Source organism: Pongo pygmaeus, chromosome 1 (assembly GCF_028885625.2).
Source record: "Pongo pygmaeus isolate AG05252 chromosome 1, NHGRI_mPonPyg2-v2.0_pri, whole genome shotgun sequence".
NCBI classification, from domain to species: domain Eukaryota; kingdom Metazoa; phylum Chordata; class Mammalia; order Primates; family Hominidae; genus Pongo; species Pongo pygmaeus.
This window is the reverse complement of record NC_072373.2, coordinates 143757581-143781743: the sequence shown is the minus strand read 5'-3', so window position 1 is coordinate 143781743 and position 24163 is coordinate 143757581. Positions and strand designations below refer to the sequence as shown.

General features: G+C 37.6%; 1 long non-coding RNA gene and 1 pseudogene across 1 annotated transcript in view; one reads left to right on the top strand and one right to left on the bottom strand.

Moving 5' to 3' along the window:
- LOC129031498 (uncharacterized) overlaps positions 1 to 7234 on the bottom strand; it is a 55800-nt gene extending 48566 nt beyond the window's left edge. The window contains exons 1-2 of the long non-coding RNA XR_010124109.1: positions 7070 to 7234; positions 6434 to 6506 (exon numbers count right to left, since the gene is read on the bottom strand). This is a non-coding gene — a long non-coding RNA (uncharacterized LOC129031498). The remainder of the gene's footprint in view (positions 1 to 6433; positions 6507 to 7069) is intronic.
- Positions 7235 to 13878: 6644 nt separating this feature from the next.
- Positions 13879 to 19028, top strand: LOC129043663 (transcription factor NF-E4-like; annotated as a pseudogene).
- Positions 19029 to 24163: the final 5135 nt, after the last annotated feature.

Sequence of the window (24163 nt, the reverse complement as noted above, 5' to 3'; positions counted from 1 at the left end):
ATTGCACTTCCACTGCCATCACACTGACCCAAACTATAGTCATTCTTGACTGACTCTGACATATTCATTCATTCACTTAACACACACTCACTCATACAGTTTCTATATATGCTAAGCACAACTGCCCCCTAGTTGTTCTCCATCCTCTTGCCCTATTATCTATCCTGCACCCAGCAGCCTCACAGATTGTTGTCAATACACAAATCATGATGTTGCCCTGCTTAGAACTCTCCAGTGGCTTTCATTGAACCTCCTACTGTGTCCTACAAAGCCTGGCCCTGCCTACTTTGTTTCTAGCAACAAGAAGCCACCTTCAAGGAACCAGGCCCTCATCTTATTCGCCTTCATTCACTGTGGTTCAGCCATAATGGCCTTTCTTCAATTGCTTAAGCAAGCTAAGAATTCCCACCTCCTAGCCTCTGCACTCTCTGCATGCTCTGCTTAGAATGACCTTTACATTTCTGGCCTCTTCCAAGCATTCAGATTTCAGTAACAATGTTCCCTCCTAGCATAAGTCACTCTCTGCAAAATCCAGCCATCTTCATCCTGAGTCTACCATTTAATGGTTTTATTTCCTTCCCAATGATCAGCCCTATATAAAACTGTCTTATTTGTTTACTCGTTCAATTATTTGCCTCCCACGCCACAGTAGCAATTCCATGAAAGCTGGGATATTTTCTGACTCATATAAAGAACACTATCTAGATCACATATTCAATGAGTCAGTAAATAGCACCTAAACATTAAGAAGGCCAAAAAAGTTTTAATAGCAAACATATGAGGTCATATATTTCAATATGAAAAAAGTTACCAATAAATATATAGGATATATCCATTTCCTATACCAAAATGTGTTATTAAAGAACTATAAAATATTTTTAAATTGAGTATTTTTAAAGCACACCGTTTAAGATACTATAATCAATCCATTTGTTTCTTAGTTCTCTATTGCTAAGTAATAAATCACCCTAAAATTTAGTGGCTTAAAACAACAAACATTTACTATTGAGGGTTAGGAATCTGAAAGGGGCACCACTAGGTGGCTTTGTCTCAGGGTCTCTTGTGAGATGGCCAACATCTGAAGGGACCACAGAGTCAGCTTCCAAGCTCCTGTTGGCAGGAGGCTCCGGTTTTGTAAGATGTGGACCTTTCCATAGAGCTGCTCACATAACATGGTAGCTGACTTCCCCAGAGCAAAGAATCAGAGAGAGAGCACCCCAGCATATTTAACCTTTTATAACTTCAGAAGCAACAACCCTCACTTCTGCCACTTCCTATTGGTCACAAAAACTGACCCTGGTAGAGAGTGGAAGAGGAACTACACAAGGCGGAGAAGGAGGTGGGGATCATTGTGGGCCGTCTTAGACACTGTTCATCACTATTTGGAATATGAAGACCACTGTCATGCTTATTGCCAAATTTTTTTCCTGAGTCAGTAACTCATGCAGCCAAGAATAATAGAAACCCAGCAAATGGTCATTTAAACAAGGAAGAGGTGTGTATATTTTATGCCATAACAAGTCCCGAGTAGGAGGTCCACAGTTAGTATAGTAGGTCAAGAGCACCTTCAAAGACTCTTCTGGCTTCTCAGCTCCACCACCTGGGGTGAATGAAGCAGCACTTCCAGAGCATACTAGAAAGAGACAGTGTGGTATCAGTGACTTTCTCTTTACATCTCATTGGCCAGAACCTTGTCAAGCAACTTTTATCTGTAAGGCAAACTGGGGAACTTTTAGATATTCCAACCTCTATAATAGATGAAAGCAGGCAAAACAAGGAAAACAGGTGTTGACTGAGGGCAGAGTATGTGTCACGTTTCCTAAGTTCAGCTTTTGAACACCACATTTTTGGGAGGGTGGATCATAATACAATCATTTATTGGAGCTACACTGTAACACAAGAGAAGTACAGGGCCCTGTACATAGCAGGTCCTTATTATTTCTTGAATGAATGTATTATATACTAGTGTTTAATATATCTTATAAGCATTAGCCTTATACAAGCATTTCCTAAAATGACTTTGTATTGTGTTTGTATTAATTGGGAAAAGCAGATTTTCCATTACTATGAAATGAAAACAGTAAAAAGTACAATAATTCTACGTGCCTTACTTTTTCTTAATTTCTAGATTTGTGTTCCAGGTTTTGATCTGCGCAGGAAACACTGAGCCCATTTACACTTCAGCTCTGTGATTCCTCTGCTTCCCCCTGTGCCCCCAAACCCTCTCCTCCTATCCTACAGCCCTGCCTCACACACAAATTCTTTTTCCATCATTGTTCTTCTTGGTTCAGAATTTGCTTTTTTAAAATAAGATAAAAAATACAAAGTGATAGGGCAAGTTGATTACATATATTCCCTCTGGAAAAAAAAACTGATGTTATAAGAAACTAACTTTGTAAAAGGGACAACCCAAAAAACAAATTGCATTCTGAAAATACCAGGAAATGCCAACGTAGCATTTTTGTACTTCAAAAAAAAGTCTTCAACTTTTATGCCAAAATAGACTTCAAAATTGAAGCTGTTAAAAATACACACTTAATTTAGTAGCTTTTAATTCACAGGGCTTTTTCATGGGTGGAGTTGCTAAGTGGTGAGTTGATTTTTGCCACAGAGGAGAAGACTGCCTCCATAAAATCAGACTTTTACTAAGAATAGACTTGTGGGCCACAGGATAATTAAAAAGTGCTTGGCATAATTGAAGTTCTGGTGAGGAAATGATTAAAGTCATGGTTTGCATGTTGGGTGTATACAAACTACTTTAAAACTTGGATATTGGAATGTGTAGCCTTCAAAGGATTATATTAAGATGAATAACATTTAAAATACCATTGATAAACTATATTTTTCATTTTTAAATAGAACTAGGATCACTAAAATCACATATTGAAATTACATATTGATTTGACATGAATAGTGAAAGTTGCTATATCTATTAGAAATATAGAAAAGCATGTTTTTAAAAGTGTAGCTTATGTTCTTACTCAAAACAATGAAAAAAAGTTTACTTGGCCATTTTAGCAATGATAAGACAATCTTAGTGTTGCTAAAATTAAGAGATGCAAACATTTTCAATATTATTCAGTATCTCTAGGTTAATGAGTTATCAAAATTTAAAGGTATTGATACTTAGTTCTTGTTACTTGTAAGAGAACCAGATACTGTTTCTCCCCTGGGCTAAGTTATTTAAAGTTAAAGAATTAGGCCTTCTTTAAAGGTTAAGCAATATGATTAAGCAACAATCAATAGTGCTTAATTTGGAGAATGGGATCTGGGATGAGAAGCAGCTGAAGTAATATTTTCACATCATATTCTTTGGTATCGTTTGAATTTATTTTTAATTTAAAAATTACTACTTTTGTAATTAAATTGTTAATGATAAACTGAAGTTGAAAACTTTATAAGATCAAAATCCCTGAAGAAACAAAAATATAAAGCATGAAAAATAATTGCCTTTATTGAAACTTGAAAAGTAGCCTTATATGTGATATGAATAAATAAGTTTCAAAAGAGTAAGATCCAATCCTAAGATTTTATTAAGCCCAAATTGAAAAACTTTTAGATTACATATTATTTTTTGCTGTAGTTTTTTTAGAAAAAAATCTATCCTAATAAATCAGGAAACCCCAAATCCCTCTTCATTAAATACCAATGACTCTTGAGTATTTGGAAGGAAATACTGCCTTCTTTAGCTCTTTCGCAATAATTCTGAAGTAACATTAACATGCTTTTTTAACAGTCAAGTTCCCGGTATAAATGTGCATCCCTTCTTACGATTTACAGGGGATGTTTTAATTTGTCAATGAAAGAAATTTATAATAAATAACATAAATTTCAAATTTGGCTAATACTTTCTACAACCCCTTAAATGATTTAGGGTTTGTTTGGAATTTTTTTGTATGATTAACTTAGAGCCTCATCTAATTTCAAAGCTATTATGATTATGAGAAACTAGTGTATGCACTTGTTTAGAACTGTAAAGGCTGACAGTGTTTTGAGTCTGTCCTAAATATGATTTTAAAATATGATAAATATTTACATCATTATGTAAATAATATAGACACTGGAAATAAAATTAATTTAACACATGAGCAACAATGCAGTAACAAAGAACACAGAAAAATTCTGTGACTTGTTAAATCGAACATCACATTCCTTCCCCAATAAACACACACAAATACATTGGAAAATAATTAGACAACGCATAAGTTAAAATCAGACCAAAAATATAAGCAAAATAATAATTTTCTTTTTCCTAAGAAAAAAAAAAAAGGAATCTGAAACAAAATTGGTCTCCCTCGACCCCACTTTTTCCTCTTGTATTTTAGTTGAGATCAGGTACCACAAACTGGTACCTGATCAGCAATCTGTGCATCCCTCCCAACAAAAGCCAATGAGTCACCAAGTCATGTGGATTTCATGTTATCAGATTTCATGACTTTATCCCCTTTTCGCTATTCCTACCATTGCTACCCTCATTGTTGTTTACTAGACTATGACACAGTCTCCTATTGGGTCTCCCAGCCTCCAATGTTCCTTCTCCCTCTTCACTCATTCTTATCCCCCCCAACAACATAGTGATATTTCATGGTCACCAGAGTTATCTACATAGATGAAAATTTGACCACATATGTCCCTGTTTGGACAGAATTCTAGAAAAGATGGTGTCAGGCAAATTTTCTCTTTCAAAAATTCTACTTTGACAAGGAGAGAATAGACAGACAGTAAAATATCTGGATCTTAAGTCAGATGACTTAATGACATTGATCCAGTGATGATACTGTTTAAAGGGACCTCTGGGGTAAAAAAGGATCCAGGGAAACACGGCAAAAACACTTAGGCTACCCACAAAAGAAAAAGAATTTGAAGGCCTCAGACATTTCTTCTGTGGGTGTCAGAAGACGGGAAGTAACATCTACAGAGCTTTGAAGGAAACAGTTGTAACTCCAAGATTTTCTTCCCACTAAAGTTTCTGCTCAGGTTTCCACACGTAAATGAAGGCAAGAAGGAAATCCTGAATATGAGAACCCTAAGTATATTCCAAATACAGATAATTAGTGAATAAAATGTTTAAAGCATATCCTAGAAAAATTAAAGGTAAAACAAAAATAACAATTGAGTGTTGATACCAAAAAGAACATGCAATCAGCTAACAATATAATTATAAATTTAAATGATTATTTTATACATGGTTACAACCTTAATTTTTATTATCATTTTTAATAACAATTTAGCACATTCATAGGGTATATAGTGATATTTCCGTACATATAATATATAGTGATCAGATCAGGGTAATTAGCATATTGATCATCTCAAACATTGATCACTTGTTTGTGTTGGGAACATTCAATATCCTTTTAACTATTTGAAAGTATATATTAATATTTATTTTTATAAAAATAATAAATGAGAATTTATAATCTCAGACTGGGAAGAAAAGATGGGAAAATATCAAATTCTTTATCTCCAGGAGAAAGTACTGGAACAAAATAACAAAGAACAATAGAAACAATGAAATTGGCACAATTTATCATACAAATATGAAGAAAAAATATGTAGAGGTTGCAAAAATATATAGAATAAAAATACTAGATATATAAGGAAAAATGGGCAGAAACACACTCTCTGTAGGAGAATTTACAGTATTAATCTATAATAGGTAAAATAGACACAATAAAGAAGATATAGAAAATTAATAATGGAGTAGAGAAAGATACTTAATAAATTCCCAACAGCAGAAATTATGAAGACCATATTTTTACTACACAATAGTTTACCCTTATCCTTAAGGGATACATTTTAAGACCCCCAGCAGATGCCCGAAACTGAGGACAGTACCAAACCTTATATATACTGTATTAGTCTGTTCTCACATTGCTATAAAGAAATACCTGAGACTGGGTGAAGAAAAGAGGTTTAATTGGCTTATGGTTCCACAGGCTGTGCAAGAAGCATGGCAGCATCTGCCTCGTAGGAGGCCTAGGGGAGATTTTACTCCTGGCAGAAGACAAAGCAGGAGCAGGCGTCTTACATGTTACAGGAGCAGGACCAAGGTTGGGGGAGGTGCCACACACTTTTCAATGACGAGATCTCACGAGAACTCACCTGCTACCGTAGAACTAGCACCAAGAGGGACAGTGTTAAACTATTCATGAGAAACAGCCCCATGATCAAATCACCTCCCACCAAGCTCCATCTCCAGCACTGGGAATTACAATTTGACATAAGATTTGGGCGGGGACACAGATCCAAACCATATCATATATTATGCTTTTCCAATACATACATAACTATGATAAAGTTTAATTTACAAATTAGGGATAGTAAGTGACTAACAACAACAATAATAAAACAAAATAATTATATCAATATACTGTAATAAAAGTTACATGAATGTTGTCGCTCTAAAAATATCATATTGTATTGTACTCACCTCTTTTCTGACCATGGTTGAGCATGAGTAACTGGAACCACAGAAAATGAAACCATGGATGAGGGGAGGATTGCTGTAATTAAAAAAATAAAGAAAGAATAACTTTAAAAACATAAATGTGAAATAAGAAAAATAAGAACAAACCAAAACCTCAAAAAAATGCAAACCACACACATGAATCTGAAACATACACACTCACTCTTAAGTGAAGTAGCCAAAAGTCATGTCAAATTTATGAAGACTTTCATTATTAAAAGATAAATTACTACAGTGAATTAAAGTAGATGAAAAAACATAGATATATTTGTATATTCCATGTTCTGCAAGAATACACTAAAATTAAAACAAAACATTTTGTAGCTTCTGGAGGCTGCTACAAACTCAATCATTATTCTGCAAATTGAATCAAATATTCATCTTTTCCCTTATAACCTGTATGTGAGGATAAGTACAGTTGATAAAGGAAAGTTCTTTATAGAAAAATCACAGTGAATAAATGCAGAACAACGACAAAATTAGAAAAATCACCATTTTGATTCCTTAATAAAATAATGGATCTTGGCAATGATTATCAATGGCTGCTTAAAATCATTAAGTTAAAAATTTTCTCTATTTTCTGTAAACTTCTCTTCTTACTTCATTTCACTCATTTGATCTTCAATCACTGATATCTTTCTTCCAGTTGATCGAATTGCCTACTGAAGCTTGTGCATTCATCACGTAGTTCTCATGCCATGGTTTTCAGCTCCATCAGGTCATTTAAGGACTTCTCTACACTGGTTATTCTAGTTAGCCATTTGTCTAAGAAGTGAGAAGAGAAGTTTAGAGAAAAAAGAGTAAAAAGAAATTAACAAAGCCTCCAAGAAATATGGGACTATGTGAAAAGACCAAATCTACGTCTGACTGGTGTACCGGAAAGTGATGAGGAGAATGGAACCAAGTTGGAAAACACTCTGCAGGATGTTATCCAGGAGAACCTCCCCAACCTAGCGAGGCAGGCCAACATTCAAATTCAGGAAATACAGAGAACACCACAAAGATACTCCTTGAGAAGATCAACTCCAAGACACATAATTGTCAGATTTACCAAAGTTGAAATGAAGGAAAAAATGTTAAGGGCAGCCAGAGAGAAAGGTCGGGTTAACCACAAAGGGAAGCCCATCAGACTAACAGCGGATCTCTCAGCAGAAACTCTAAAAGCCAGAAGAGAGTGGGGGCCAATATTCAATATTCTTAAAGAAAAGAATTTTCAACCCAGAATTTCATATCCAGTCAAACTAAGCTCCATAAGTAAAGGAGAAATAAAATCCTTTATAGACAAGTAAATGCTGAGAGATTTTGTCACCATCAGGCCTGCCCTACAAGAGCTCCTGAAGGAAGCACTAAACACGGAAAGGAACAACTGGTAGCAGCCACTGCAAAAACATGCCAAATTGTAAAGACCATAGAGGCTAGGAAGAAACTGCATCAACTAACGAGCAAAATAACCATCTAACATCATAATGACAGGATAAAATTCACACATAACAATATTAATCTTAAATGTAAGTGGGCTAAATGCTCCCATTAAAAGACAAAGATGGGCAAATTGGATAAAGACTCAAGACCCATCAGTGTGCTGTATTCAGGAGACCCATCTCACGTGCAGAGACACACAGGCTCAAAATAAAGGGATGGAGGAAGATCTACCAAGCAAATGGAAAAAAAAAAAAAGGCAGGGATTGCAATCCTAGTCTCTGATAAAACAGACTTTAAACCAACAAAGATCAAAAGAGACAAAGAAGGCCATTACATAATGGTAAAGGGATCAATTCAACAAGAAGAGCTAACTATCCTAAATATCTATGAACCCAATGCAGGAGTATCCAAATTCATAAAGCAAATCCTTAGAGACCTACAAAGAGACTTAGACTCCCACACAATAATAATGGGAGACTTTAATACCCCACTGTCAACAAGACAGAAAGTTAAAAAGGATATCCAGGAACTGAACTCAGCTCTGCACCAAGTGGACCTAAGAGTCATCTACAGAACTCTCCACCCCAAATCAACAGAATACACATTATTCTCAGCACCACATCACACTTATTCAAAAACTGACCACATAGTTGGGAGTAAAGCACTCCTCAGCAAATGTAAAAGAACAGAAATTATAACAAACTGTCTCTCAGACAACAGTGCACTCAAAATAGAACTCAGGATTAAGAAACTCACTCAAAACCACTCAACTACATGGAAACTGAACAACCTGCTCCTGAATGACTACTGGGTACATAATGAAATGAAGGCAGAAATAAAGATGTTCTTTGAAAGCAATGAGAACAAAGACACAACATACCAGAATCTCTGGGACACATTTAAAGCAGTGGGTGGAGGGAAATTTATAGCACTAAATGCCCACAAGAGAAAGCAGGAAAGATCTAAAATCGACATCCTAACATCACAATTAAAAGAACTAGAGAAGCAAGAGCAAACACATTCAAAAGCTAGCAGAAGGCAAGAAATAACTAAAATCAGAAGAACTGAAGGAAATAGAGACAAAAAAAAAACCCTTCAAAAAATTAATGAATCCAGGAGCTGGTTTTTTGAAAGGATCAACAAAATTGATAGACTGCTAGCAAGACTAATAAAGAAGAAAAGAGAGAAGAATCAAATAGATGCAATAAAAAATGATAAAGGGGATATCACCACCAATCCCACAGAAATACAAACCACCATCAGAGAATACTATAAACACCTCTACAAAAATAAACTAGAAAATCTAGAAGAAATGGATAAATTCCGGGACACATACACCCTCCCAAGACTAAACCGTGAAGAAGTTGAATCCCTGAATAGACCAACAACAGGCTCTGAAATTGAGGCAATAATTAATAGCCTACCAACCAAAAACAGTCCAGGACCAGATGAATTCACAGCCAAATTCTACCAGAGGTACAAGGAAGAGCTGGTACCATTCCTTCTGAACCATTCCAATCAATAGAAAAAGAGTAATCCTCCCTAACTCATTTTATGAGGCCAGCATTATCCTGATACCAAAGCCTGGCAGAGACACAACAAAGAAAGAGAATTTTAGATCAATATCCCTGATGAACATCAATGCAACAATCCTCTATAAAATACTGGCAAACCGAATCCAGCAGCACATCAAAAAGCTTATCCACCATGACCAACTGGGCTTCATCTCTAGGATGCAAGGCTGGTTCAACATACGCAAATCAATAAATGTAATCCAGCATATAAACAGAACCAAAGACAAAAACCACGTGATTATCTCAATAGATGCAGAAAAGGCCTTTGACAAAATTCAACAACCCTTCATGCTAAAAACTCTCAATAAATTAGGTATTGATGGGACATATCTCAAAATAATAAGAGCTATCTATGACAAACCCACAGTCAATATCATACTGAATGGGCAAAAACTGGAAGCATTCCTTTTGAAAACTGGCACAAGACAGGGATGCCCTCTCTCACCACTCCTATTCAACATAGTGTTGGAAGTTCTGGCCAGGGCAATTAGGCAGGAGAAGGAAATAAAAGGTATTCAATTAGGAAAAGAGGAAGTCAAATTGTCCCTGTTTGCAGATGACATGATTGTATATCTAGAAAACCACATTGTCTCAGCCCAAAATCTCCTTAAGCTGATAAGCAATTTCAGCAAAGTCTCAGGATACAAAATCAATATACAAAAATCACAAGCATTCTTATACACCAATAACAGACAAACAGAGAGCCAAATTATGAGTGAACTCCCATTCACAATTGCTTCAAAGAGAATAAAATACCTAGGAATCCAACTTACAAGGGATGTGAAGGACCTCTTCAAGGAGAACTACAAACCACTGCTCAATGAAATAAAAGAGGATACAAACAAATGGAAGAACATTCCATGCTCACGGATAGGAAGAATCAATATCGTGAAAATGGCCATACTGCCCAAGGTAATTTATAGATTCAATGCCATCCCCACCAAGCTACCTATGACTTTCTTCACAGAATTGGAAAAAACTACTTTAAAGTTCATATGGAACCAAAAAAGAGCCCGCATCGCCAAGTCAATCCTAAGCCAAAAGAACAAAGCTGGAGGCATCATGCTACCTGAGTTCAAACTATACTACAAGGCTACAGTAACCAAAACAGCATGGTACTGGTACCAAAACAGAGATATAGATCAATGGAACAGAACAGAGCCCTCAGAAATAACGCCGCTTATCTACAAGTATCTGATCTTTGACAAACCTGAGAAAAACAAGCAATGGGGAAAGGATTCCCTATTTAATCAGTGGTGCTGGGAAAACTGGCTAGCCATATGTAGAAAGCTGAAAATGGATCCCTTCCTTACACCTTATACAAAAATTGATTCAATATGGATTAAAGACTTAAATGTTAGACCTAAAACCATAAAAACCCTAGAAGAAAACCTAGGCAATACCATTCAGGACATAGGCATGGGCAAGGACTTCATGTCTAAAACACCAAAAGCAATGTCAACAGAAGCCAAAATTGACAAATGGGATCTAATTAAACTAAAGAGCTTCTGCACAGCAAAAGAAACTACCATCAGAGTGAACAGGCAACCTAGAGAATGGGAGAAAAATTTTGCAATCTATTCATCTGACAAAGGGCTAATATCCAGAATCTATAAAGAACTGAAACAAATTTACAAGAAAAAAACAAACAACCCCATTAAAAAGTGGGCAAAGGATATGAACAGACACTTCTCAAAAGAAGACATTTATGCAGCCAAAAGACACATGAAAAAATGCTCATCATCACTGGTCATCAGAGAAATGCAAATCAAAACCACAATGAGATACCATTTCACACCAGTTAGAATAGTGATCATTAAAAAGTCAGGAAACAACAGGTGCTGGAGAGGATGTGGAGAAATAGGAACACTTATACACTGTTGGTAGGACTGTAAACTAGTTCAACCATTGTGGAAGACAGTGTGGCGATTCCTCAAGGATCTAGAACTAGAAATACTGTTTGACCCAGCAATCCCATTACTGGATATATACCCAAAGGATTATAAATCATGCTGTTATAAAGACACATGCACATATATGTTTATTGCAGCACTATTCACAATAGCAAAATCTTGGAACCAACCCAAATGTCCATCAATGATGGACTGGAATAAGAAAATGTGGCACATATACATCATGTAATACTATGCAGCCATAAAAAAGGATGAGTTCATGTCCTTTGTAGGTAGGGACATGGATGAAGCTGGAAACCATCATTTTGAGCCAACTATCACAAGGACAGAAAACCAAACAGTGCATGTTCTCACTGATAGGTGAGAACTGAACAATGAGAACACTTGGATACAGGGCAGGGAACATCACACACGGGGGCCTGTCATGGGGTGAGGGGCAGGGGGAGGGATAGCATTAGGAGATATACCTAATGTAAATGACGAGTTAATGGGTGCAGCACACCAACATGGCACATGTATACACACGTAACAAACCTGCACGTTGTGCACTTGTACCCTAGAACTTAAAGTATAATAAAAAAAAAAGGTTGATCTAATTTTTTCAATGAATGAATCAGTCTGACATCACGTGAAATCACTGACCCATTTTCACATTAATAAAAGCGTAACAATCAGACATTACCATACTCTTAGCATGATACAATTGAAAGCATATGGTATCACCTATGAAGAATACTTGCCAAAAAAATTTTAGACCTGAATTCATTCAAGATCTTGGACCTAACTACTGGCTTACAGGAAATAGAGGAGATGGAGAAACATCTTAAAATGTCATGAGCCAAATACAAATTGTGGGAACTTTTACAGGGCAAATGATCAAATTTATCCATAAATAAATGTCATGACAATACAGGAGAAGGCTGCTATAGATTACAAGAAACATATCCACCAAATGCAATATGTGGATTTCATTTGGATCCCAATATGAACAAGTCATTTGTAAAGACATTGTAAACATCATTGATACTTAACAGTGATACAATATTAACAATATTGCTAATTACAATCTTAGACTGCTTATTCAGAAAAGGCCAAAGAATCAATTGGAAAACTGACAAAATTGATTAGTAATGTGACTAAATACCAGATAAAACTTTTACATTCATATATACTATTAATTACTAGAGGTTAATAATTCTTAATATCTACACAAAAATCCAAAATACTTTGAAATAATTTTACCAAGAAATGTAAGTGGTTTGAAGAAAACTACAGAATTTATAGAATTTATACTGATAATTAGAATTTCTTACATAAATTGTCTTTATATTCTGTCTTCCAATTGTCTCAAAAATCATTACACATTAAGAATGCTTTTACCCATTTTGTATTACACTTTGTTCATTACCTTCTTACCAGTCTATTAATGAATAACATATTATAGGCAACTTAACTACTAGTTTATTTTTGTAAAAATGTCTTTCTTTACTTAGGAATCCCAAAATCATATACTGAAATATTTGGTTACAGAATTGTCTCATTATAAGAAGTTGGAGAATAACAATTGGATCATTTCGTCTTTAATGATTTGTGGTTGTTAATTCATTTCTGACTGTTCCTAATTAGGAAGTTGTAGCCTCATAAAGTTTTATTATGGGGGTCACAGCCTTTACCAATTCCTATGGCCTCACCTCATTAAACAACATTCTGCTTGGCTAACGCTTGCTACTAACATTCCTATGCAAAGCTCATCATCTCTAAGGTTCCCACCACCAGTAGCAATCAGATGACTGTAAACCAGCTTAGGGAATCTAGTTCTGGCTGTTCCTGTTACCTCAGTTTGAGCATTTATGTAATTACATTGTCCAACTATAATCTAATCCTAGTAAGAATTAATGCTGTGATCATAGACCATTGTTCTCTCTAAATATTTATGCTAGATAAAATGATATCATAATCAAACTTTCATGTGCAAATATATTATGATAATCTTCTAAATCATCCCTTGACTTGGTATCTAGCTAGGTATCACAGTAAACCCATCAATTAATTATATGTTCAACATTTTATAAATAACTTTAAATAAAACATGTTTGTAAATAGACATAGGTTCACATTTTGTATGTCAAGAGAGTTTTCTGAGACCTGTATAGAGAATTTGCATTCATCAACTGTAAAGAACTAAGAAAGTTATATACAGAATTAGGATAAAAATTATAATAATTTTAAAATAAGCACAAATTCTATGACTATATATCACTTGATGAAATGCTTACCTATCATTTTACTTCAGCCATATTCCCATTGCAAATGAAAATTTTTATCTCAGCTATTTCAAAGCCAAATTATACTGCACTTCATATAATGGAAATCATGTGTCCCTCTGGATGAGGAAAATGCATACTACATGGGGAAAGAACAGAAAACAGAAGTGGAGGCAGGAGGCAGAATAACAAGACACCAATTATTGCTTCCATGCAACAAGTTCTGAATAGTCTAGATGCACCAAGAGACCCAGATTGAGGAAGAACATAAGAAATCTAGCTCAGGTACCTATCTCAGATCCAAAGGCATCTAGAGGAAGCACCAGTTCTTCCACCGGGAACATGAGATGTTCACCGGATCTTTTGTAAAAGAAAAGCTAGAACAAAAGAAGAAAGGCTGGTGATGGATTTCTTAAGGCACAAATGGATTACAAATGTGGACAGATACTAATCTCATCTCATAAAGTGGAGTAGCCTGGACAATATCTATGTTGGCTAGAGCCTTGGACCAGAATTTCTAGCTATAAGCAACTACCTCTTTTTACCATAGTTGGACATAACACATATTATTTTCTACTGTGTCATGGTTTTCAAAAGGTAGGGAAGCACTATTGCCAGGAAAAGAGTTATTACTCAACTTTGCATGTTCAGTATCAAATACAGCATCTGGTACATCCTTACAAGTGGGAACGTGCTTTGAAAGCTTTGTGAAGAGTTCTGAAATCATAAATCTTTAATATTTTGTTTATATCAATATTTTGTACATAATTTAGAAGTGCTGTGGTTTTATCTCATTAATATTTAGTTGATGATATTTCAAGTAATACCTGAAGCTGATGTTTATTCCCATATACATGTACTTATTCAATTATCCATCTGTATTAAAATTATCTTAGGTTGTTAAAAATCAACAGTTAGGTCCCAGTTAGTGTAAAATGAATTCTGGATATGAGTCTTTGCTGGAGAAAAAAATATATATAAATTCATATAAATATATGTATCTCTGTCCAATATTTTTATATAATATTTTTCTGTTCCTCTTTGTGTTACCTTTTCACTTTCTCAATTGTGACTTTTGATAAACAGAAGTTCTCAATTTTAATTGCTAATCACAAAGGAAACAATTTATCCAATTATAAATTTGGATTTATAATTTATATAATTTATAAAATTTATAATCCAATTTGTCCAATCCTCTATGCTCTTTAAGAAGTCTTTACCTACTCCAAGCTATTGAAGATAGTCCTCTAAATTTTCCTCTACAAACTTTTGATTTACCTTCATGTTATGTTCAATCATTCATCTTGAATAGATTCTGTGTATGGCTTGAACTAGAAATTAAGATTGTTTTCCATGTGCATATTTAACTGGTCTGGCACCATTTTTTGAAATTACAATTCATTCCCAATATACTACAGTGTCATCTTTGTCATAAATCAGATAAATTAGATATCATAAACCAAATGGGTGGATTTTGCCTCAAACTCTTTATTCTGTTTCATTGTTCTATTTGCCTTTGCTCCATTACTACTCTATTGTAATAAGTGTAGCTTCATAAGTTTTGATGTCTTGTAGTGTAAGTCCTTAAGCTGTTTTCCAAGATTGCTTTAACCATTCTTGGCCCTTTTTATTTAAATGTAAATTTTAGAATCAGGTTGTCAATGTCCATCTAAGAAAATAAAATGAGTTTTTGACTGAGATTGTAATGAATTTATAGATCTACAGATCAATTTGGAAAGCTGACTAAGATCTTTATAATTCATGGATATATATCCTTCAATTTTTTAGATTAGAAAAATTTCAGTAATGTTTTGTAGTTTTCAGTGTAAATGCCTTGCAGATATTTTGCTTGTCCTCAGTGTTTGATGCAATATTACTTAAAGGTGGACTATTTTTTTTTCATGCTAGTATCAATGGTATTTTTAAAATTTCATTCCCATATGTTTATTTCTGCAATACAGAAATAGTGTGATTTTTGGTATACTGACCTATTCATATATATTAATAAATTCACATGATTATAGGAGTTTATAAATTCTTTTGGATTTTCTATGTACACAACAATGTCATTTGCAAATAATGCCATCTTATTTCTCCTTTTCAATTCTTATGCCTTTCATTTCTTTTTCTTCCTTATTGCACTGGATAGGACCTCCCATACAATTTTGAATATAAATATGTGAGAGCAGATATTGTTGTCTTATTTGTAATCTTACGCAGACCCTTCAATAATTCGCCATTAAGGATGATGTTTGCTGTAAGTTTTTTGCAGACATTCCAACGTTATTCCTAGTTTACTAAGAGTTTTCATTATGAATGGATGCTAAATTTTGGAGAATAAAGCAAATTAAATTAATTCAATTTTAAATATTAAACCACCCTTGCATTTCTGAAATAAATTCCCATTTGATAATCATATATTCTCCTTTTTGCATATTGCTGAATCCAATTTGCTAATATTCTGATTAGGATTTTGCATCTACGTTCATGTGTGATATTGGACTGTGTTTTTCTTTAAAATGTCCTTGCTGTGTTTTAGTTATTGAGATTATGCTGACTTCATTAAAAAAAAGTTGAGAAGCTTTTCCTCTTCTATTCTTTGGAAGCTTTGGTTTATGTTACTTCTTACTTAATAATTTGAGAAAAGTCAGCAGTGAATCCTAAGATTTTAGAATGTATGTGTCTGTGGTCATAGTGGGGGGGTCTTGTAAGATTCTCCATGGGGCCTGAAAGCTTAGGGAGATGAATAACTCCTCCCTTCTCAGGCCCACTCCCAAGGCACAAGGCCACTTCTGTCAGCAGCAGGCATCAGCAAGATAGCAGGAGCAGGAAGAGAGCCTGCCAGAAGACACCTACCCTGGCCGGAAGACACGTACCCCTGAAGATTGAGAAAGAGGACATCTGGGTAAAATGTAGCAGTTACATCAGACAAGGACACTTCCTGTTTACAGGAGACTATAAAACCTTTTTCCTGTCCTCACTTGGGGCTGACACCACTGTAGGCCTCAGCCCACCTTCACCCAGGTGTGCATTAAACAGCATGTTGTTCCACACTGCCTCCTGTCTATTGGTGTGCTCTCAGGGTTCGAACTGATAAAAGAACCTTACATCTGGTGCTGAAACCCGGGAGGGGCTCCAGTCCATGTCCCTCGTGGACCTACCCTTCCATCCCAGAGAGCAGGCCACAGAAACCAGACAAAGGAAGCTCCTCAGTCTCCAGTCGCCTCTCTGTGCATGCACCTCAGTCACTGATCTCACCTACTGGTAAGTTTTCCCGGGAGCCCAGTTAACAGGTAAAAATCTGCACAGCCTCTCTTGGTTTCTCCAGTCTGAAAACCCAACGTTGGTCCAAGAAGTCTCTGGCATGTGCCAGGCACTCGCTGATCATCTGGTCTTAGGGGGATGCCTCTAAGCCATTTGATTCTGTTCCAGGAGCAAAAAACGCAGTAGTAACAATCGCTCCTTTTATCGTATCCCTCCGGCCATCCAGGACAGTCTCCTTTTCCCTGTTCTCCCAAGCCTACTCTCCATTATGGGGAAACTCGTGGTCCTCCATTCCAAAAAACAGCCTTCTAGCCTGCCTCATAAAAAACCTGCAAACCTTAGGCCTCAGGCAAGATATCCACCCTAAGTGCCTTGTCATTTTTTTGCAATTCAGTCTGGCCACAATACAAATTGGATAACGGGTCCAAATGGCCCACAAATGAAACATTCAACTTTACAATTTTAACTGATTTAAGCAATTACTGCCGACGACTGGAGAAATGGGGAGAAATTCCTTATGTCCAGGCCTTTTTGCATTCAGATCACAACTTGACCTCTGCAATTCTTGCTCACCTGTTCAAATCCTTCTCCTCCATTCTTGCTACCCTGATCACCTTTCTCCTCCTGACCCTACCTCTTTTTCCTCATTCAATACAGCTGACTGCTGTCTACCCCTCCCAGCCCCTACCTCTTCCTCTCAACCGTCTTCTTTAACCCCACAAGCCTCCTCATTATCTTCTCAACCGCCATCTTCCCAGCCGCCCTCTTCCTAGCTGCCATCTTCTCAGTCAGCAGTATCCACTTCTTTTCCTACACCGTCCCCTCCTCAGGACAATTCTAGAATTACCTGTACCCATTCTCCTCCCCCACCACCCTCTCCTGAGGCTTTTAAACCCATCCCAACACCTTATGCCCCTATCTATCCTCCACTGCCTATTAACTCATCCCCCCTTTCCCTTTCAAACCCTCAGCAGGAACCACTTCCGGCTTCTTCCTTCTCTCCCGCCCATACTCGCTTGGGTGCCATCTTTGGCCCATGCCCCACCCTTACTTCAGTGCAGATGCTAGAGTGCCCACTTCGGGAAGTAGCAGGAACTGAAGGTGTTGTTAGAGTTCATGTTCCCTTCTCCCTCACTGATCTCTCTCAAATTAACAAAAGACTCAGTTCAGTCTTTTCAGTAATGAAGACCCTACCTCCTACATTAGAGAGTTTCACTACCTCACCCAGTCTTATGAACTAACCTGGCATGAACTCTACGTTATCCTCTCTTCCACCCTCACCCCAGAAGACCGAGACCATATCTGGACCCCAGCTCCATCACATGCTAATACAATTCATCACCAAGCTCCTGCCCAGCCTACTGGCACAGAGGCAGTCCCGAACCAGGACCCCACTGAGATTATCAAGACAGGACCTCTGGACACTGCCATTGAGACCACGTGATTGTGTGTCTCCTTGCAGGACTCAAAAAGGGTGCCCACAAAGTGGTAAACTATAAAAAACTTTCAGAAATCACCCAAGGTCCTAACAAAAACCCAGCCCTTTTTCTCTCTGGTTTAACTGAAGCCATGAGAAAATATACCAACCTAGACCCAGCAAGCCCAGAAAGAACTACTATCTTAAACCTTTGGTTCATCTCCCAGTCCACCCCTGATATTCGGTACAAGTTTCAGAAGCTTGATGATGGCCCTCACACCCCAGAATGAGACCTTCTTAATTTAGCCTTCAAAGTCTTTAACAATCATAATGAGGAAAGTAAAAGGCAAAAACAGGCAGAGTTTCAAATGCTTGCTTCTACCATCAGGAGCCCTGCAGGCCCACAGGGCCGCAGCTCCACAAGGAAGACTCCTAGCAATCCACCTCCACCTGCCTGTTTCAAGTGCGGCAATGAAGGTCACTAGTCTAGACAATGCCCAAACCCAGGTAAGCCCACCAGGCTGTGTCCCCTCTGTGAAGGACCCCACAGGAAGTTGGACTGTGAGTGGCCCCCGCAGGGACTGCCCCTTCCTAAGCCGGCCAAAACCTCCTACTCGAATCTCATTGGCCTTGCTACTGAAGACTGATGGTGTCCTGGAACGGACGCCCTGGCAACTACCATCGCTTCATCTGAGCCAAGTGTAACCCTGATGGTGGCAGGTAGGCCAGTATGTTTTTTTTTTAAAATTAATATCGGACAACCTACTCTGCTTTACCTAATTTTTCAGAACCCACCCAGTCCTCCCAAGTCTCTGTTGTGGGAATTGATGGGCAAGTCTCCAAACCCCAAGACACCCCTCCACTTTTCTGCTCCCTGCACACCTTTTCCTTCACTCACTCCTTCTGAGTCCTGCCCTCATGCCCAACTCCGCTCCCAGGCAGAGACATCCTTTCAAAACTCCACACTATCCATTTCCACATTCCCCACAGTACCCAACGCATCAACCCAGACCCCTCTGGGGCTTCTAACTTTCTTCTGCTCCTCCAACCTCCCACCTTAAAACATGCAACTTTTCCTTAACCCCCATCCGTAGTTAACCCCGCTGTTTAGGACACTTCCAGACCCTCAGTTGCAAAACACCACACCCCCCTCCGCATTAAAGAGACCACCCAGTTCCTATCACAGAAGCAGTGTCACATCCCTCAAGCAACTCTCATAGGCCTAAAGCCTATCATTTCTGGCCTCCTCGCCAGTCACCTACTCCACCCAACAAATTTCCCTTTCACACACCAATTCTACCTGTTAAAAAGCCAGATGGAACTTATCAATTAGTCCAGGATCTCAGGCTCATTAACCAAGCTGTACTCCCAGTATGTCCAGTAGTTCCTAACCCATATACTTTACTCTCCACAGTTCCCTCCAATACCACTCATTTTTCTGTTCTAAACCTAAAGGATGCTTTTTTTTTCACAATTCCTTTACACCCTGATTCCCAAAACCTCTTTGCCTTTATGTGGGAAAACCCTGACACCCACCTTTCACGTAAGCTCACCTGCTGCGTACTACCTCAAGGTTTTAGAGACAGCCGCCACCTTTTTGGACAGGCCCTTGCTCGAGACCTCTTTACCTTATCCCTAAAACCATCCACTCTCCTTCAATATGTTAATAATCTGCTCCTATGTAGCCCCTCTCAAAGAGACTGCAATGCCCATACCATCTCTCTTTTAAACTTCTTGGCAGAACAGGGGTATCAGGTCTCCCCTAAGAAAGCACACATATGCACCCCTTAGTCACCTATCTAGGCCTAGCTCTTACCCGGCAAACCCAAAGGCTCACGACGGACCGCATATCCCTCCTCCAGTCCTTCCCGCCTCTGCAAACTAAGCAAGAAATTTCCTCTTTTCTAGGACTAGCAGGATATTTTAGGCTCTGGGTTCCCTCCTTCACTCTACTTGCCAAACTGTTATACCAAGCTGCTAAAGGCCCTCTCCATGAGCCTTTAAAACCTGCGCAGCCTATTACCCAATCTTTCCGTCTACTCCAGAAGGCTCTCACCTCAGCCCCCGTCCTCACTCTCCCAGACCTTGCCAAACTTTTCTCCCTCTATGCCGACAAATGGCGTGGAGTTGCACTATGTGTTCTAACCCAGTCTAAGGGACCCACCCTCCAGGTTGTTGCCTACCTCTCTAAACAGCTTGAAGCCACAGTTCTCAGATGGCTTGCCTGCCTCCAAGCATTGGCAGCAGCTGCTATCCTCACCCTTGTGATTTGTCTGTTCTTATCCTTTGATATTTTATTGTTGGAAATCACATTTTTATTAATTTCTAAAAGTTCTTTCTATGTCAGGCAGGAAAAAGAAAGAAGTCTTTGGGTATAGAATATACCATACAGTATTGTGCTTGGTATTTTAACATGAGTCATTTCAAATTGAAATTCTTATTTCTTGAAATGCTTACACTACCATATGTATACTGTCAGAAAGTCTTAAATAAAAAATTTCAAATTAAACAAGCTCAAAATAGTGAAATCAAGTTATACTTCTAGCCTGGAAATGCAAATTTATGAAGTTTTAAGGTAATTTACTATGTTTGTCTATAGAAGTTAAAGCAAATTTTATAGACAAAAATGAGTTTTAGGATTACATTCAGGTGACATGCTAGAAGTTTTCCTTGGCATTATTACAATGAAATTATTTCTTTTTAAAAAAAAATTTCAATAGTTCTTGGGGAACAGGTGGTGTTTGGTTACATGGATAAGTTCGTTAGTGGTGATTTCTGAGATTTTGGTGTACTCATCACCCAAGCAGTTTACACTATACCCATTGTGTAGTCTTTTATCCCTACCCTCCCCACAACCCTTTCCCGGAGTCCCCAAAGTCCATTGTATCATTCTTATGCCTTTGTATCCTCATAGCTTAGCTCCCACTTATGAATGAGAACATATAATATTTGGTTTTCCATTTCTGAGTTACTTCACTTAGAATAATGGTCTCCCACTCCATCCAGGTTGCTGTGAATGCTGTGATTTTTTTTTCCTTTTTGTGGATGAGTAGTATTCCACAATGTATATGTACCACATTTTCTTTATCCACTCATTGGTTGACAGGCATTTAGGCTGGTTCCATATTTTTGCAATTGCAAATTGTGCTGCTATAAACATGCATATGCAAGTTATTTTTCACATAATGACTTCTTTTCCTTTGGGTAGATACCCAGTAGTGGGATTGCTGGATCAAATGGTAGTTTTACTTTTAGTTCTTTAAGGACTCTCCATCCTATTTTCCATAGTGGTTGTACTAGTTTACATTCCCACCAGCAGTGTAGAAGTGTTCCCTTTTCACTACATCCATGCCAACATCTATTCTTTTCTGATTTTTTGATTATGACCATTCTTGCATTAGTAAAGTGGTATCTCACTGTGGTTTTAATTTGCATTTCCCTGACCATTAGTGATATTGAGCATTTTTTCATGTTTGTCGGTCACTTGTATATCTTCTTTTGAGAATTTGTCTATTCATATCCTTTGTCCACTTTTTAATGGGATTATTTTTATCTTGCTGATTTGAGTTTGAGTCAGTTCCACAGGCTTAACAGGAAGCATGACTGGGAGGCCTCAGGAAACTTACAATTATGGTGGAAGGCAAAGGGGAAGCAAGCACATCTTACCACGGCAGAGCAGGAGGAGGACTGAGAGAGTGAGGGGGAAACTGCCACACACTTTTAAATCATTGAATCTCATGAGAACCCAGAGAACAGCAAGGGGGAAATGCACCCCCATGATCCAATCACCTCCCACCAGGCCCCTCCCCCAACACGTGGGGATTACAATTTGAGATGAGATTTGGTTGGGGACACAGAACAAAACCGTATCAGGTGTGTGGGTTTCTATTCCTTTCTCCATGTGCATACCAACATATGTGAACCTATATACAGAGAGGTGTTTAATTACAAAAATAAACATGATTTTGTGACTTTTTTTCCACCTAAATATAACCAATAAACTGCAAGCCAGCAGAGATAGATCAAATTCATTCTTTAAATTGCTGTATATTTTTCCAGCTACAGACCCTGCTGTGACTCACTTCCTAAGAGGACTTCATTTGCCGTTTGCCGCAACAGACCTGCTGACCTCAGAAAACCTTGAAGGGGCTCTCTAGTGAAGGGCTTTCCAATCTTTGTAGTTGGGAAAGAACTGCTGCTTGAGACTGAAAATGTCTGGGAGCAAAACAGCTCCTCATAGAAAGTTTATCAGATGGTAAGAGATCTCACAGGCCCATGAGAAATGAAGCCACCGCATCTCTTACCACTTAGTTTGCTACTGCCCAAGAGATGTGCACAACAGGGTGCTGGCAGATGCTGAGGAAACCATAGCTTGAGTAGGCCAGGAAAAGTTAAATTCATTTATGGGGCATGGGAAGAAAGATGACCAGCAGAACAGAAATAAGAGAGATGTCTACTGAAGCAGAACCAATGGAAGAGAGAGAAGATAATTTTAATGAAAAATATCATGGAATTATAGAACTAAAAAAAGGAAAGATTTTCAGAAACTAAAAACTACCACATGATTTCTTAATTAAAAGTGCAATATCCAACAGAAAAAGAGAATGACTGACTTTGAAAATAACATTAGTGGTCAGAAAAATCGCTGGAGGAAATACCTCATAAGAGACCCAGTGCAGATAACCTGAGGGAAAAGACCAAGCTGCATGGAGGTCAGATCCAGGAGCCAACTAAAGAGGAAAGGAACATGAGAAGTAATAATAACATAGATAATGGAAGAAAACATTTACAACTTAGAAAGTATTGAGGGCCTGAGTATCAAAGATAAAGGGAAAATCCTGCAGATCTTTTAGTACTGTGGGGAAATGGGCTTTCTGGCTCAAGGGCCTCGCTGACATTGAATTTAGGTCACATACCAGGTAAGCCCAATGTGTGTACCTAATGCTTCACATGGAAACAGTATTAAGCACAGATTGTTAAATTCTAGCATTCAGCAACTTTCCTTTGTCATGTTGTCACTAGGAGCTAAATACCAACCTTAGGAACTTTGTGGTAGTCTTTTCCTTCCACAGTCTATCTAAAGCTGCAGGCACCAATTTTTAAATGCCATAAGCACAAATTACTTTGGTAACAATAAAAAATTAAAAATATGAGAAAGGAGGTATTCATGGGTAAGATAAATGCATTGCTGTTATAAGAAACTACTATCTTTATTTATGAAATGGATACAGAAGTAGTATGGTGAGAGTTAAGAGCAGAGCAGAGACTCTGGATGTCTGCCACGTACTAGCTGTGCGACCTTGGGCAAGTTACCTAACCTTTCCATGTCTTAGTTTCCTGAAAATTAAATGAGTTAACATATCACAATTATTAACTCTGGCACATAGCAAGTGCTTAATCAATCATAGCAGCGCTGCTGCTGGGCTGCTGCTACAGTGGAAAAACAGCTCTGTACACAGAACTTTAATGTTGCAGACTAGAATTTAAATGCCAACTTTAAACAAGTTTCATACCACAGCCATGGTAATTAATCCTTTTTGCTTACATTTTTCATATCTAAAACAGGAGTATGAATACCTGCCTCTTTCAACATCTGTCCATCTATCCACAAACATCAACTGAGTGCCCAGATATTTATATGACTAAGATACATTTCGGCCCTTAAGGAGCTTACAGTTTAATGAGTAAAACTCAAGAGCTTTGCTTTCCTTTCATGTGGGCATTTAAGGCTCCCTTTGCATTAGGAGATAAAGAAAGGGCTGCAAGGGTCAAGTATGTTTTTAGTATGATGAGTACTAAGATTTTTTTTTAAAGTGACACTAATCTTGTTAGCAATTGTT